Source organism: Drosophila hydei, unplaced genomic scaffold (assembly GCF_003285905.1).
Source record: "Drosophila hydei strain 15085-1641.00,03,60 unplaced genomic scaffold, DhydRS2 tig00000250-arrow-arrow-pilon, whole genome shotgun sequence".
Taxonomy (NCBI): Eukaryota; Metazoa; Arthropoda; class Insecta; order Diptera; family Drosophilidae; genus Drosophila; species Drosophila hydei.
The window spans coordinates 758,602-772,110 of NW_022045696.1; the positions used below are offsets into that span (position 1 = coordinate 758,602).

General features: G+C 37.2%; 1 long non-coding RNA gene across 1 annotated transcript; it reads right to left on the bottom strand.

Moving 5' to 3' along the window:
- On the bottom strand, positions 1-12,902 carry LOC111603355. The gene is made up of 4 exons (XR_003944201.1): positions 12,735-12,902; positions 12,224-12,277; positions 5,671-5,838; positions 1-143 (listed from the first exon to the last, which is right to left on the bottom strand). It is a non-coding gene; the product is annotated as an uncharacterized LOC111603355 (long non-coding RNA).
- Positions 12,903-13,509: the final 607 nt, after the last annotated feature.

Here is a 13,509-nt window from a genome sequence, read left to right on the forward strand (position 1 = left end):
TTTCTTTTGCTTTGCTTTACTTTGCTTTTCTTTGTGCCTTTGTTTCATGCTGTTGTTGTTGCTGCACAAGGGCACACTTTAGGCGTTTTCAAAATCAACAATCATCAGTTTTATTTTACACCACCAGCAATATCATCATCATACTGCTCATCATCATGATCAACGTAATCATCAATGTCATCATCAATAAAAACATTTTTATCCCGCAAGAGAACAATCGCAAAAGAATAGTTGGAAGATACACATAAAATGATCAGAAATTGAAATATATGCATGCACATACATACATATATATGTATATTATAAATATGTATATGATATACATACATATGGTTGTGTTCAAAAAAATAGTAGTATTGCACTGCACAAAACTGGAAAGCCTTCGACCAAAGCGGAACTGAGTGGCCGCTGCTTGCGGTGCCAGGATCTTATCGATTCCATGCCAAAACCGTAGAAAAAGTATTGGACTTACCACTAAGTCCTACATCAACAAATATATGTAGAATAAAATATATTAAGTTGAAGTTGTTTTTCTTAATTAGCAGGCACTACTATTTTAATGAACAAGGCTGTAACTTCATTTGATGCCCAAATCTGGGTTTTGAGCTGTTCAGCATAATGGTTTTCTAGGGAGTATTGTAAAGGATATGTATATATAACTGTTGTATATGTACATGTATGTATAACTACAAATCAAGCTGTTCAGGTGGATTGCAGGTCGCCTTTAGTTGGTTGGCTTGCATCAAAATTTCGCACACATTTCAACAATTTTAGTAAACGCCTCTTGCAACTTGCAGCTGGTCACTGCGGCTGATTGAAGCCTGGATGTGTGCATGTGTGTGTGTTGTATGTGCGTGGTTGTGTGCGTGGTTGTGTGCGTGGGTGTGTGCGTGGGTGTGTGTGTGTGTGAATGCGTATGATTGTGTTTGATGCTGCTGTTGGCAACGCGTTGAGGAGAACGCAGCCACTTGGCAGATTAGTGTAGGGGTTGATAAAGAGGCTCCTGTTGGTGCTGCCACTGCCACTGCTGCGGCTGTGGCTGCTGTGGCAGCTGCTCCTCTGTGTAAGTGTGTGTGCGTATATGTGTGTATGTGTGCGGGGGCGGTACTGTGGTTTGGGTGCCCTGGCGTCTGGGTCTCAGGCTCGGCACAAAATGGTTGGCTCACTCGCTCGTACGCGCATTTTAGCTGGCAACTAACAACAACTGCAAGTGCAAAACTAACTAAACAACAACAACAACTACAAAGGCAGCACAATATTTCAGCTGGAAATATGGAAAGGCCGTCTGTGCGTGAGGGTGTGTGTGTGTGTGTTTGGTTAGTTGAACATAGACGGAATAGCAGCAGCAGCAGCAGCAGTAGCAGCAGCAGCCTAGGCAAACATTGAGAGCAGGCTGTTGGCTGTTGGCTGTTGGCTGTGTGTGTGTGTGTATGAGTGACCCGCAGCCCAATTGCAGTATCGCAAATGCATAGGGTGGGGGCAACATCGGCAGGCACCACCTGCCACATAGCGCAAAGCTTGGCAAAAACGCCAACCGATGCCCGAGTGCTCTGTATCAATTTCAAAATGGCGGCGACTCAGCAGCCTGGAAAGTGAATGGATGTGTGCACAAGTGTGTGTGTATTTGTGTGTGTATAAGTGTGTATGTGTGTGTGCGTAACTCGCGCTATTTGGCGGCAGTCGTAAACTTATTGGCGAACAACGGACCACAGCAGAAGACAAAATGGCGGCGGCAGCAGCAAAAAACAGAAAAGGAAACACAATTTGACATTTTACATACACATACACATACACATACACAAGTACGCGTGTGTGTGTGTGTGGGTGTAACAGCTTTGCGAGCTGCCGAAAATGCAAAGCCCAAAAGCAACAACAATAACAAAAGCGCCAACTAAAGCCTTCAATCGGAGCTCCAGCACTCAGTCCCAGATAATCGATTTTCAGCAAGGGAAAAGCGGAAAAACTGTGCACTCAGTTTTCTTTATGCATTTGCTAACGCCTCAGTGCAGGCAGTTGGCATATTGGTTAGAAACGGTCTATGGCAGGGCAGGAGCAGGTGGAGGAGCGGGAGCAGGAGAGAGATAAGAAGCAGGTGGAGGAGGAGCAAGTGTATGCTGGAGCAACATGCAAACATTCATCAGACTTTCGCACGGTAAAACATATGCACAAAATAAACAGTTTTATATACACGAGCATAAAACAAACATCAGGCTATACCTGCACTGACAGCGAGATAGAACGAGAGGGAGAGATGGAGCGATGGAGACACAGTGAGCGAGAGAAGGATGACAACATGATGACGGGAATGGGCAAGAAAGCATAAGTGAAAATTATTATGCAAGTATTTTTAATGCCCATATACCCAACATACACACACTTACACATCTGCATAGCTAGTGGGGCATGCTGGTGCATAAATTGATCTGTCTATATGAAAATTATTATCATATTATCGTATATCTATTCCGATTACTATTTCTATTCAATATGTGGCTAAAAAAGTTCTATAAACAAAATATTTTTATATTTTAGTATAAGGTATTGAAAGTGTGACCATAACATTTCTACTATACGTAGTCTTATTGCTTATCAACGAATTTCGATCAAATATGTCGATATATCTTGCGTATATGTGTATAGAGTATATGCTAGTTGAGCGTATCTTGCAAGTATTAGACGTAAGCAGGGTATCTCTTATTTGCAACTGGCTCATTTAGTCTCTTTTTTCTTTTCTTTCTTTCTTTTCTTTTCGTAATTAAAGTTGAGCCATGGGATGCAAGTGTCATGGCGGGCTTGTAAATAGGTCGTTGGTACGTATGAGAGCAAGCGAGACAGAGAAAGAGAGTGAGGGGCAGATTGTGCGCGTGTGTGTGTGTTTGAGCTATCATCTACCACCTGCCCCTTGCCAATCTGCTAAAATCACAAAACTGCTAGAATTCAGCGGCAGATACGCAGGCGCCATCTAGCGTTGAGTGTACGCAACACAAAATTAAATTTAGAAATATTTAAGAAACGCACAAAATTAAAAAAACTTTTAATTTGCTAAATTTATTTTAATTTAATATTACAAGTAAAATGCAAATTATTTTGTATTGTAAATATTTATATTACATTTTATTTAGAAACACCTGTTTTTCGTTCAGTTTAAATTAATAAAAAAAGGACAATTTTCTACTTTAAGGCGAAAGCTGAAAGGAATTTGTGCATGAAATTTATTCATTAAAAGGAAAAACAAAGTTTCGCTCATTTGTCAGAATTATGAATTGAGCTTTGAGACATTTCCATTTAAAGTTAAAGAAACAGACGTACACATACACACACATACACACATTTTAGCTGGCGCTGAAAAAAGTGCTACAGAAAATTTGTTGCCCAGCGCGAATGACTCGGGAGCTTAGCCATAAAATCCAACACAGTTGGTACTGTCGAGGGGCAGGTGGTGCTGGTGCTGGTGCGCTTGGAGTGGGGGGTTTGGTTAGTTCGCTTACTGATTTCAACACACACAAATACAGAGGGCGAGCCAAACCAAGAGCATTTAATATTCACCACACCACAAGTGCCAGCCAGAGGGGCGAGTGAATAGGCTGTTGGTCGTCCGGGACACCAAAGAGTGAGCGAGCGAGCGATGCAGAGAGATAGAGAGGGAGAGAGCGGGGCGTCGCTAAATTATTTAAAGTTGTGCAAAAGCCGAACGCAACCAAGAGTAAAACAAAGCATGTAATAAGTGCTTAAAAGGTAACGGTGCAAGAAAACAACCAAAAAACAAACTAAAACAAACAAGCAAAAGAAAATGAGAAGGCAGCAGCAGTAGCAGTAGCAGCAGCAGAAAAAAACAACAACAAGGAGAAGAAGGAAAAGGAAAAAAAGATATGCTGCACGCAGTACGAAGGGTGAATAATACACACGCAGGCGTCGCCGACGGAAACACGATAGAACTGCAGAAGGCCAGCGCAAGTTGTGTATGTGTGTGTATGTGTGTTGTGTGCATGTATGTGTAAGTGACGGAATGGACATAACGGAAGGACGTCGATGCTGCTGCTGCTGCTGTTGTTGTTGTTGTTGTAGCTTTCGTCGTCGGCTGTTGGTCGTTGGGTCGTCTTTGGGTGTTGTTGCTTCTGCCTCGATGCCCCTGCCATGGCCGTTGTTTCGCGGGCTGCGTCCGTGCTTTTAGGTGTTGTTACTGGGCTCAAAGCATTTCAAAGCCTAACGCGCCCCGCCCCCATCCATGCGCACCATACAAAAAGTGAGCAAACAAATATTTTAAAGGCAACAAGAAAATTGAAAAGAAAAAAAATGTAAAATGCAAAAGTGAGGAAAGAGTTAGCGAGTGCAAAACTGGGGTTGGACGGACGTTGGAAGTTGGCCCAAAACGCCATTTGGCCTGTGTATCTATAAAAATGTGTGTATACACACACACACACACATATATATATATATATATATATATTTGTGTGTGTGCGGCCTGGAATTATGAAATTATTTCATAGCATGTCACGCGATTTAAGAAGTTTGAGGCGTAACCCCAAAGCAGCCCCAGATACCAACAACAGCAGCCGCAGCAGAGCCATTGGAAATATGAGCAGCAGCAGCAGAGGCGCTTAATGTGGAACCAGGTTGGGATTGGAGCCGGGGCTCGAGCTGGGGTTGGTGTTGTGGCGAGGCCTTCGCCTGGGTGGTTGTATTTAAAGCGTAAAAAAAAACCAGCTTAGTGCTAATTTATGGGACTAGCAAAAGACTTCGTGTGCATTACAAGGACCCACAGCTCTAGCACGCCCCGCCCCGCCCCTTGCTTGCCCTGTCCTTGTTGCGCCCATTCAGCTACGTGACTTAAAGCCATAGAAATAGGCTCTCTCTTCCACCCACCCTCCCTCTCTCATTGTGAAATTACTCTTGAAATTAAAATAGTTGAAATGTTATTCGAGAATCGAAAACTACTTTAAATTCTTGGCTCCGTCTCTAAGCAGCTGCAAAGTGCAAGGAAGCCGCAGCAGAGCCTGAATACTCTTTTCATATATAAATATAAAAAAAATATATATGTATATATATATTTATGTATAAATAAATTAATAAATATATTTTATAATATATATTTTTAATTTAGTTATTTTAAATATAATAAATAAATATCTTTAATTTATATAAATTTATATACTTGTGCAGCATTTTTAAATTTTGTTTTTAATCTTTGGCTAAAAATTTCTTTAATTTTATTATTATTATTATTTTCTCAATTTTATTTTTATTTCGACATATATTTTATTTATTTTTTTCTGTTTTTTTTTTTATTATCAAATAGCATATTTTATTTTTGTTTTTTTTTTTTTAAATTAAGTTTTTTATTATATTTTTAAATGGTATTTTAGTATTGTATTTTGCATTTTGTCATTAGTATTTATTTCGATTTTGTTTTAAATTTTTGCTTTAAAAATTTATTTTATTTTGCAATTATTTATGTCTTGGCATATATATATATATATATTTTTATTTTTTATATATATTAATATATGTAAAGTATTTTTTTTTATTTTTTATATATATTAATATATGTAAAGTATTTTTTATTTTGTTTTCAATTAGTTTTTGATACTATTTTAAAGAGAATTCTTTTTATTTACTTCAAATTTTTTTGCTAATTATTTAACTGTATTTCAAATAGTAAAATTTACTTACTTTTTACTAAACATGTTCAAACAAACACCCGCAATGAAAGTCAGTTCTTGTTTACATCTCGTTTGGGTTATTGTTATTACAGTATTTTGCAGTATTTTTCTGGTATTTCTTTGGCTTGTTGCATAAGCATTCACAAATTTTGTGTTTTGCGCCTTTGTTTAAGTTTCACTTGAAAAAAAAATGGTGGCTGATTATTAAATAAACGTCGAGGAGCTGGCGACCTGCCGACCTGGCCACGCCCAACCAAGAGCATAACAAACAAACAAAAAAAAGAAAAGTTATATATATATATATAAATGTGTGTATGTGTGTGTGTGCTCGCGCGCGTTATAGCATGTAAGAGAGTTGGGATGTGTTGGGGGTTGGGGCTACTGTGGGGGCTGGCGAGTTCTGGGGCTGGGATTGAGCTCTAGCAGGGCAGACAAGAGCAGCATTTGCGCTCGCTTCTTTTTGTTGTTGTTTGCCTTTTGTGAACGCATTAAGCATACGCCGTGGCGCACGCAACCGAAACTAAATAACAGCATAAATATATATATATATATATATATAATATGTGTGTGTATTTCCAATTAAGGCAACAAAAGCAGCGAAACACAAAAATTAAGTACAAAATGCCAAAGTGCATTTAACATACAAAATAGACTTTAACTGGAGGGGTTAGAGCTCTGGCTCTGGTTTGCCATGCACAAGCACGCGCGCATACACACACACACACACACGCTGTCCAAATGTAAACACACACACACACAGTGAGAGATAATGTTAACAAACACGAAGCACGCGCGATTTTCAACTCCCCAACTCAAAAGTTCCAAATAGACTGAAATGTCCTTCGCACGCAGAGGCCTGGCCAACAGCAGGCAGCAGCAACAACAAGCCAGCCAAAAAGTGGCAAGTGGCAAGTGGCAACTGGCAACAGCGCCACAAAATACTCAATACCAATACACACACACACACACACACACACACACAGAGCTATAATGAAAGACAAGCGACGTCGGCAGCGGCAGCGACAGCGACAGCGACAGCATCAATTTCCAAGCTGCGCTGATAAAAAAAAGCAATACACACACACACACACACACATTTATATATATATATATATATGCTATATACATACAGCTATTGACTAGGCAAGGACTAAAAGGACATGGCCGCGTTACCAAAGCTCTGTCATAAAGCAAACAACTGATTGAGTTTGTTTAGGCCATTGCCAGTGAAGTGGGCTGGCTAAAGTTTTGCGGGTGGCTTTTAGGCCATATTATACATACATACACACACACACACACACACACACACATGCGTGTGTGTGCGCGCCTTATTAGCTTCTGTTGGCAGTATTCATAAATTTTGTTTGCGGCTGCTGCTTAACTGAATAACATGGCCAAAGCAAATAGAAGCGCAGCAAGTCGACTGCTGAATACGCTAACAAATAAATAAAAAAAATATATAAATAAAAATTATTAAAAATTATAATTTTTTAAATTAAATTTTTTGAAATTATAATTAATTAAAAATTATAAAATAAATAATAATTATATTATTAATTAAAAATTATAAAATAAATATCGATAACTCATTATTAATCTATCGATAACTTGCAAATGTTCGCCTCAACAATATGATTTGCCCGAAACGATTTTGATGCGAGCAATTGAACTGCTGTTAAATGCCCTAAGCAAGTCGCTCGTTCGATTATCGATAACGATAACGATATTCGATAGTTCGTTGTGCAATATATCGTCGCAGATTTGACTAGATGGCGGCACTTGAGTAAGGGCATTGGCCATGAGCGCTTTAGGCTTTGGCTTAAATGCTTTTGGTTGCGCTGCGAGCTTCGCAGCGTCAACGCTATGCGTTCATGCCACTGTGCTGCATGCCGCACACTTTTGGGTCGATAGGCGAGAGTTCAAAGTGAATTTTGTGGCAGTCGCTGCATTTGTTGGTCGCGAGAGCTGGCGACAATGACTTAGAAAGAGAGTCGAGTGGAGTCGCGTGGAGTCGAGGAAAAAGCACATGCAAGAACAGAGATAACGAATCGAGTAACAGAGTGGGAGAGGCAGAGAGAGAGAGAGAGAGAGATAGCAAATGAGAGCAGCAACTGCATTCCCCAGGGTAGCTGCTAGCCTGCGCGGGGCGGCGGACGGAGGCAGCGCGCTGGGGTCCGCCAGGTGAATATCCAAATGCCAGCAAGCAGCACCGGCGCACGCGTCTCCGGGATGCTGCAGTGGGCGTTTAGCGATGGGCGGCACACACACACACACACACACACACATACAGTGTAGCTCATTAATTATTTCCCTGTTGGCGTGGTGTGTGTGTGCGTGTGTTGCCAGGGTCGAATTATATAATAGTTTATATTTGACACATAGACACCCACACAGTGAGGGGAGTGCTCGACTTGCCGCATACCTCGCCCAGACTTCGAGCCACAGCTTCACAGCTCTTACTGAGCCAACTTTAGATGCAAAAAAATATATGTTTATATAAAATATATTTGAATAAGTTTAAGCAAAGACTTTGCTACTTGCGAGTCGCTGCACTTTAATGATACGTATATGTATATAAATAAATAAATAAATATATATATATATATATATATATATATATATATATATATATATATATATATATATATATATATATATATATATATGTCTATATATTTATATTTATATTTATATTTATATATATATATATATTTATATCTTATACATATTAAGTTTTGCTTTTCCTTTGCTAGTTTGCCTTTTATTTTTTTTTGTATTTTCATTTTTTGCAGTTTTCTTTATGCCCGTTGGCAGCTTTTGTTGCTGCTGTTGTTGTTGTTTTCTTTTGTGTCAGTTCCAATATATATATATATATATTTGGTATCATTTATTATTGATTTTGCTTGGCTTGGCTGATTTAGTTTTTTGTCAAGGACAACGCGGCGTATGCGTAACATATGATTCATATATATATATATAAATATATATATATATATATATATGTACATACATACATACATATACATAGCACACATACATTACGTATACGCAGCGCACAATTTGGTGTGTGAAGAGAAATGAAAATTTGAGAGAAAATTGAATGTGGTATGTTGTTGCTGCTGTTGCTGTTGCTGCTGTTGCTGCTGCTGCTGCTGTTGGTTGTCTACAAACAACGTTCAAGTTATGAATGCTAAATGGTAAATCAATAATGTTAATAGACACACACACACAAACATCAATATGTGTGCAAACGGATGCTTAAATATTTAAGTAGTTTGGCAAGGCGTGTGGGTGGCTGGGGCGTTGGGCGGCTGGCTTTTAGGGCGGGCCATAAATGCCAATAGTACAAATGTCAGTTGGGGCCATGAAAGAAATGGCGAAAGTACATACATATATGAGCATGTATATCAGTCCACCCACACACACCCACACACATGGGGCAAGCAGACAGCAAAACGATTTGCCTTTTATGCATGACACGTAGGTCGACTGTTAAAACCTTCTGCCTGGTGCTGTGGGTAACGTATTCCCGGCTTCACCCACTCAAGCACCCAACCACCCGACCAGCTAGCCAGCCAGCCAGCTCTTGCCATGGTTATAAAGGAACTGCTCAGAGAGACACACACGCACACCTACACATTCGCCCACACATAGATATATATATCTGCTTATATGGCATATAATTTATATATACACACACACATATATATAAATATATGTATGTGTATACACATAAGTGCATATATATTTATAAAGTCGTTCTTTTTGGCACCAGCGCAACTCGCAAATGAGGCAAATTTACTCAGTTCTCCCCGCCTTCCCCTCCTCCTGCTCCTACGACCCCGCCTCCTACTTCTCCTACTGCTTCTGCTTGTTGCCCTGAAGTGTTGGATAACCCAATAACAACAGGGCATATTGATTTGTGTACTTGGCAAACACAAAAAAGAAGAAGCAGAAAACAAACAAAAAAATACTACAAAATACCAACTAGTCTAAGCAAAAAAAAATCTCCTTGACCTACTTATTAGCAAATTGAATTAAACACACTAAATAATTACTTAAAAAACAATGCTGATTATAAGAAAAAATTATTATGAACTATTAAAAAATGTTTAAAATAAAAATAAAAATAAAATTGATAATCAAAAACATTTAAATTAATTTTAATATTAAAAAGATTATATAAAATACCAAGAAAATACTGAACAAATTATAAAATCCGATCGTGGACCAGATAAAAATATCAATAAAATATTACATATTCTATGAATCTCAATTAGGAATCAGAAAAAACAACAACAAAAAAATAAAACAAAAAATAATAATAATAAAATAAAACAAAAAATACTAAAAATAATATAAACTCATGTTAAAAGTAAACTATAAAATATCAGGAAAATACTGGCAAATATATACATTTCAGCCAGGCAGGCATTAAGACAAAAATACCAGGAAAATACTGATTATATAAGTTCCCAATTAGTACTAAGTATACAATACTAAAAAAAATGCTGAAAACAATTTAATTCCCTTTTAGGACTCAGTTATAAAATACCAAGAAATCAAGACGCAACCAGAAAAAAATCTCTCTGACTTTTATGGCAGCGTAGCATAAAGCCGAAAGGTATAAGCTAATCAGTCTCGAGGGCATAATGCATAGGATATAATAATACTATATATAGTCGAAAAAGCTGTTGTCCAGACAGAGACCTCAACGGAGGAAATGCGTCAAGCCTCTGGGGTAAATGGGTCAGACTCAGGCAACGATGGTCAAGTGGAAATCATCTTGGAGCTGTCGACGTAACGCGTAATTCATCGTTCGATATATATTTATAAGCATAAGCAGGCGAAGGCATGTGACAGACTCAATGATGATGTTCGCGATGATCAAATCGCTTGTCATGACTGTGAGCAACAACAACAACAACAACAACAACAACAGATACTATTATTATAACAGCAATGGCAACAACAGCAACATTTGGGCTGTGAGCTACTTCACAAAGTATTTGCAGGTTTGGCGCACATTGCGTATGAGTAATTTCTTGTATTCTCTTGCCTATCGTTTAATTGTTTCTCTGTCTCGCACTCATTGTGTCTCTCTGTTCATCTTTCTCTCTGTATCTTTCTTTCTTTATCTGGCTCTTTCTATAACTCTCTCTCTATTTATTTATGTTTACCTCTTCACCGATCTCTCTTCAAATCACTCTCTCTCTCTCTCTCTCTGTAGCTTCCTCCTTTCATTTACTTCTGTTTCAATCTCTCTCTATCTCTCATTCTCTCTCTCTCTCTCTCTCTCTCTCTCTCTCTCTCTCTCTCTCTCTCTCTCTCTCTCTCTCTCTCTCTCTCTCTCTCTCTCTATCTATCTCTCTCTCTCTCTCTCTCTCTCTCTTGTTCTCTTTGCTTTCATCTCTGTTTTGAACTCTTTCGTCGCCTCTCTCTCTCTTTATCACTTTCCTTTTCTCTGTCTCTCTCTTACTCTCTCTCTCTCTCTCTATATATATATCTCTTTCCCTTTCTCTGTCTCCCTCTCTCTCTCTCTCTTTATCTCTTCCTCCACATATATTTCTCTACAACTCTCTTTCTCAATATTCAAAAAAATATGGTTGGCCCACATTGCGTATACGTAATATTTTCCCACGAATCGCTGTTCCTTTCGTCACCTTGCGCAGTTTCTCGTTAATTTGCGCCTCGCAATTCCTTAGAAATCACCTGAGGCATGAATATAATGAGTATGCTTAAGCAGTGTATGCTCGACTAGCAGATACCCTGTATCCCATTCAATCACGCGCTGCAACTGGGATATTTGCCAAGGAAACATCAACCTCAAAATATGCCAAAGTCAACGGGCAAAATCTGTTGGCAATATACATATATATATATATATATATATATATATATATATATATATTTATATCTATTCATAATTATATACATCCACAATTTCAAGGCTCTCAAGCAGACGCTGCTGCTTAATTGACATCGAAATTCAAACTTTATTTGCACTTAAAATTTTCCATTTACTTTGCTTAGCTTGGCTCGACTCGGCTGTTTGTTGCATTGACCCCGCCCTATTTGTGGGCATTAAAAGTTTTACAATATTTAATCAAAGTTCAAGCAAGTTGAAAGTTCGTAGTTTAAAGCAAGCTAAACGCTAACAACAACAACAAATTCACCTTGTATAAAACTTAAATTTGTCAAATAATTCAGATTTAGTTTACGCTCAACTTTGAGCTGAGCCAAAAGTTTTCAGGGCAAGTGTGGCTGAGCAGTTATTGTTCAGTATTTATATCGATATCTAGCTATATATATAGATATATATATAAATACCTACAATGTCTGGTTTTTGGATTGATTCAGTAATAAAGAAACTACTGAACTAAATCCGAAGCTACCGTGGAAAGTTGAATATTTTCTACAGATGAAACAAGTTTAAAAATCGTATTTTAGAGTCGTTTGAATTGGCTTCGCTAGATGTCATATAGCTATAGATAGTTATTATGTTATAGTTGGGAATCAGACTGGATTCCCATGGGATGTTTTGTTCAGATTGATGCACTCACTGCGTTCGCTTTAGGTTCTTATTTTTTGCTTTCGTTCAGAATCAAGAAACTTACCTAGAAAATAGAAAAAGAAACAGGAAAAACAATTAGAATTTGTTGTTTATAAAATATTAATTAGAAAATGTTTCACATATGAATATTGATTGCATAGACTTTTATGTATTTCATTTAAATTTATTTATTCAATTAATTTAATTTCTGTTCAAGAAAACTTTTTATGTATATTAAAATTATTATTTCAGTTTTTATATATTTCTCTCAATATTCGTAGCATTATTATTTTGAATTTTGATATATTTATCGATTGATTAATTTATAATTCTTTATTATAAACATTTAAAAAATTTTATTTCTAAATACTTGAGAAATATTTCAAAAATTCTAAATGTTTTACAAATATTTCCTTATAAAATAAATATAGCACGAGATATCTGTATAATTTTATTGACGCACACATACACACATACATATGTGTATGTGTACATACATACATACATACATACATACATACAGGCCCGTTCATAAAAATAGTAGTGCGACAGAGCAGCAAATGTTGGACAACCAAATTTAGTGATAAACACAATATTTTGAACACAATTTGAAACGACTATTAGAATAAACATATGTCTATTTTAATTAATTTAGATTTTTTTAAACAAACTTGGGAACATGTACACGTCACACGGCGTAAGAAAGAAAACTTAACAAAATTTAGTTGTTCATAAATTTAGTAGTGGCTGCTAAAAAAGGAAAAAAAATTAACATTAGTATAAAATGTTTAACATAAATATACAAATATATCTAAAAAATAATTTTTTTTTTGCATAAAAAGTTTGCGCACTGCATTTTTAGCGTTGGTCAATGATTGCATGGCATGATAAATGGGACAACAACAACAATTCAATAAAGACTGCAATGCGAGTGTCTACGTGTATGTGTATATGTATGTGTATGTGTGTGTGTGTGCCTGTATGTGAATTGCTTTGTTTGTGGCTAAACAGGCAACAGTATAAAAGTGCATGCATATAAATAAATATATATGCATACATATACTAATGTATATATATATATATATATATATATATATATATATATATATATATATATATATATATATATAAGTTAACACATAACATTTAATATAGGGTATTTCATAAGTTTATAACCAACCCTCGCTATCGCGTGTTTCGTAAGTTAAGAAACAGCCCTCGCAATTGCGACACTGCATACTTTGTATCAGCGCGCTATAACTGCAATGGTCAGCGGCGGTAACCAGATACTTTTGT